Here is a 5,162-nt window from a genome sequence, read left to right as displayed (position 1 = left end):
GGTATTAAGAAACTATAGACATTTGTTTTGTTTTTTATATATAAACATTATAGATATATATTTATGTGGTAAAGAATGGATATAAACCACAGTTTTGAACTATTTGATTACCGTTTTTTTTTTTCCATACTCATATATATACGTAATGCATATAACCTGTCTTTAAAATCGTAAAAAAGGTGTATATTGCTTTGTCACTTTGGGGGAAGGACAGTGAAGCAGTTACATTAACGAAAACCAAAATTGGTTGCAAAAATTTGCGGAACAACAACAACAACAAAAAGGGGCCGCCGAGGCCTTGAGATGCACTGAATACTGCACCTGCATCCTGCTTGGTACGTCAACCGATTACTAGTCATGCTTCCCCTCAAACGAGCAGTGTGCTATGCATTCTAGAATTCTCTTTGCAACTGCTTTTTCTCGTTTATTCCTTCTTTGTGTTTCATGTAAAAGTTTAAACTTTAAGTCTAGATGAGTTGTGATATGCTGCTGTGTGGTAGAGATGACATTTTTCATGCCTGGCCTGTTGTCATCCAAAAAAAAAAACAAACTTTTTTTTTTTCTTCTTCTTTCTTCTTTTTGTGATCTCCTCATGACGATTTGGTCCGAGCAAATTGTGCTGACGGTCCGGCATGAACAAATGTTCCCTCCCCACCCCCTCTTATCTCAATTCTTAAATATAAGAATGATTATTTGAAGTTGTATAGTCTGACTTGGTTCACAGCATTTTTGGAATAGAATATCTCTTTTTGTTAAGTATTTAAAAGGATGTACATGTTATTTACTTTGTGTTTGGATACTTTGGATTTTTTCCATGTTCAGTACATCAATAAATAAGTTGAAGGGCAAAATGCAGCTTTGTGAATGGACCCCGTCATTTCCAGGTGTCAAATGAATTGAAATGGATTTAATTTTCACCTCGAAGTGCTGATTGAGTTTATCTGGTGACCATTAAGACATCCAGCTAAATCGCGCTCACAGAAAAATGAGAAATAACTCGCCTGTGTATCGATTTCACTTCACCGGAACATGGAAATAAACCACTTCAGTCACGTTTGACACGTTAATCCAGAGGTCTGCAGCTTTCACTACCAAAGGAGGGTTTTTTTACACTTCCTGGAGCCAAAAAACTTGTCCACTCTGAAGTTTCAACAGTTTAAGTTCATGTATTAAGTTTATAAAATTGAGAAACTTCAGTTTTGAACCATTTTAGCCAAAAGTTATTGAAACTGTTGAGTCATTTTGTACTTTGACCTTCCACTTTTGTTTGAGGACACGTTTGGGATGCGTTTAACAAGCTTGAGGAGAATTTGCCACCTAAAATTGTTTAAAACATTTCCGATTTCTAACGAAGAGCTAAACAGACTACAGAAAACTCGAGCGATTTTCAAACTTTCCCAGTTTCTCACGCATCCACTATAAATTCCAGACTCTATTTTTGCGCTTTACGTGAACGTGGAGATGTCGTCCCGGCCTGGGGGAGCGTTTTGCGGTCGAACTTGTTGACTTGTAGCAGTTTCTGTGCTTTTCCGCGGCGCAGGAACATCGAGGTTAAATGTAAAAAGTGTACACGGTGTCTGAAAGCGCCAAACAAATGTCTGAATCTGTTTTCAAGCTGCTTCCGCAGATAATTGGGCCACAGTTGAGGTGCTGACTTGAATGTACCACCACAAAGAGCAGCAGAAGGGTTGAAGGAAGAAGCCTGATATAGACTATTGATTTTTCTCTCTTCCTTTTTTTTTTTATTTTCTTTTTTCTTTTTTTTTTTTTATCTCATGCTCCACTTGAGGCTGACGGGAGTCGCTGAAGATGAAATGGCCCGCTTTGAAGTGCGCCTCCCCGCTGCGCAGCCACCTCACGCCGCCCGACTGTCGTTTTAGGGGCATTGCAAGGACGCAGATGGAAGAAACCACAATGGCTTTTTTTTTTTTTTCCTTTTTGTGTCGAGAAAGCCTCTATAAAGTATTCCCTGTTTGGTGGAAGATGGTGGGGAGAGAGAGGGGAAAAAAAAGTTCCAGCTTTTAATGAAAACAATATTTATGGCGTACTCAATCATGTAGTCGTTCTAGCTCGCCGTTTGGCTGCAGCAGATAAGGAGGCTACTCTGTGAGCTGCTTAAAAAGCTTTCAGTCTCTCCCGATATTTACTGCTCCATTAGCCCGCATGTTAGAACACAAGTAATCTTTCCTGAAAGCAGTTTTTCCCCCCATGAAAGGAGTCATTTCTGCGGTTTAAAAGCATCCGCGCGTCAATATTAAGATTGCGCGGCTCCAGTTTGCGGCGCGTTACTGGAAGCAGATAATGATGTGAGGAGCTTTGGCTGAGTGACAACATATTGGGCTCTTATCTGACGTGTTAGAGGCTCTTCTCCCAGCTGAAACTGGTCTTATCATGGCTGACAAATTAGACGGCTATGCTGGGTTTCTTTTTTTTTTTTTTTTTTACCCCGTTTTCTCAGCCATATGGTGTGATTACATGCGGCTCTGAAAAATGGGATTAGGCCTCGGCGGTTAATGGCCATCAGAGATGAGTTGCCGAGAGCTGATGCCACGTCCTTCGTTACTTGACACGTCGGAAGACTTCCAGCGGGTTTCCTCCAGCTGTGCTCCGCTTTCAAACCGCAGATATTGAGATCACAGGATGAAGTACAAGGGAGCAAACATCTCGCATTAATCCGAGGACATATACTGAGAGGCATTTTGAGGCCAAAAAAAAATGTTTTAGATGACGGGAAGCTTAAAGTGATTTCTTTGCTGAAGAATGTGTAAAAAACAAAAAGTAATTAGTGATTCGTGCAGGTAGCAGTCCTTAGGTTTATCAGTGTTGTCATGGTTGGTTGCAGAGCTGCTGTCTCTTCAGTAAAATTTGTGTTGAACTCCTACAGCATGAAGTGTGTCCTTCCTTTAGCATCAGCTGAATTAAAATGTTAGTTTTGTTTTTACTTTGTCTTTGTGACATTAACATTATCCAAACAAATCACCTTGATCGGTGAGATAGGCTCTTTCAGTTCATTCCTTTCACCCAGTGCAGAGGGATCCATTCAAGCATTAATAAACCTGCAGGACACTAAACACAGGGCCTGCGGAGGGAGAAAACCCTCCACGGCGGCCCACGAGCTGGACGACGACGTCCCGGTGCCACCGCCTCTGAAACATGTTCCTCTGCCCAAGTTTATGAAATCCGCATCACAGTTTGTCAAAAGTGTTTGGAAACCATAAAGCGACAGCATCGCTCCCAGAGAGCTCGGAACAAGGCTGGAAGAGCAACACTGGAAACAAAAAAAATAGGTTGACGTACTGAAAAAAGAAAGTAAATCCCATTTGAATTGTAAGCTTTAAAAAAAAAAAAAAAAAAAAAGGGTTTGGACAGGCAGTGTGTTTGTTTTTCTGTAGCAGCAGTTGAAGTGTTGCAGTAAAATCTGAAAAGATGTTACAAGTTTACCCCTCAGCCTCTGAAGCTCGGCACTGTTTAGCAGGAATAACTTCCTGCGGACGCTTTGCATAATCGTCCAGCGGTCTCTGACATCGGCGTGTAGAATGTTTTCTGAACCATTATTTCATGCAAAATTTCCTCAGTTGTAAGATGTCGGAGGGTTTTTCCTGCATGTGCTGCCTGTTTCAAATCCCCTTACGACATTTCAATGGGATTCAAATCAGGGCTTTTGACGAGGCCGTTTCTGCCTTTTCAGTCATGTCTCGGTGGATTTGCCTGTGCGCCAGGGATCATGATCCGGCTGAAAAGTCTGCTGCCGGTTTTGCTTTAACACAGACGTCCTCACATTATCTTCAGGTTCTCTTTGATACCCTGCAGGATTCGTGGAGGATCCGCTGACCGCAAACTGCCCCCCCCCGTGCATGAGGCACGTTACGGCGGCCGCTCGGCGCCGGGCTTGAACCTTAACCTGCGCGTTCATCCTGGGACTCGTCCTATGGAAATCACTGCTAGTGGGCAAAATTGAAAGCAAACACACTCCTTTCCAATGAAAGGCTTTATTTCAAAAAATTCTGGACGTCTTTTTCTTCCCGAGGCCTTGAGGAACTCTTCAGATCTTGGCACGATAGCGTGACACACCGATAGCGAAAAGAACATCCGTCTTCATCCGACCGAGGGTCAGGGGAGGCTGGAGCTCGTCCCAGCCGACTCTGGGTGAAGGCGGGACACACCCTCAGCAGTCGCACACACACACACATTCACATCCAATTCACAAAAGTACCTGGAAAAAAAATCCATTCGTATCTTTAGAGCTTTCTGCTTTCTTGCTCACACAGTTTTGAGTGTTCAGATGTTACAGCAAACCCCTCATTGGGAACAATATGTGCTATTTTTTGATACTGCTTATTGGTTGAGGTATTATAAAAAAAAAAAGAGTCCTTTACCCAGTTTGCCCTTGAAGTGGAGCCGTTAAAGTGGTGCCGCTTTGACCTGCAGTTCCCACATGGCCGATACCTGAAGCCTCAGCTGCGTGTCCTCTGAACGCTCTTATTCCCCTCGCCTACATTTCAGCGTCTAATGAAGAAAAAGGGTCAAACCGACGTTTTCCGTGTTATTATGGCGCCTATTTGCTGCTCTCGCCCTTCCCACTACCCCCTCTTGCACTGCTGAGCGCTAACATACCGTGGCGTGCCATGTGACGGGACACACGATAAATAAAACATGCCCGTTCGCGTCGTCTCCGGTTTTGCTGATGTCAGCAAGGCGCACGTAAACACATTTGCATACGGTCTGTCTGCTGATGTGATTTATGGCCCACCAGGTTTTCCGTTGCGCTCATTTATAATTTGCACCTACCCTCCTGTTCACGTTCTCCAGCATCACACAGATGCAAAAAGCCTTTTCTCACCGTCACGGATTCCTCGTGTTGTGTTTGCTGAGATGGATTCCTGTGGAGATAAATGGGATAATGCGAGTGTGTTAATGGCAAAACATCCTGTATATCTACAGATCTCTCGTGAGGGCAGACACAGTAAATATTATTTCTACTAATCTGGACCTGGCACGTCGATTTAAAAACAGATTTTGCTTTGTGCAAATAGACTTTTTGTAATTTATTTGCACATTATAGTTCAAAAAGCATGACAGTAGAATTGGAATATTACCCCTGATTCAACAGAAGAAGCTACAGTCCTGCAACTTCTAAAGATCCTCCTCCTCCAAAGCACCTC

The sequence above is a fragment of the Salarias fasciatus genome, chromosome 3 (genome assembly GCF_902148845.1).
Source record: "Salarias fasciatus chromosome 3, fSalaFa1.1, whole genome shotgun sequence".
In the NCBI taxonomy this organism is placed as follows: Eukaryota; Metazoa; Chordata; class Actinopteri; order Blenniiformes; family Blenniidae; genus Salarias; species Salarias fasciatus.
This window is presented reverse-complemented; position numbering follows the sequence as displayed.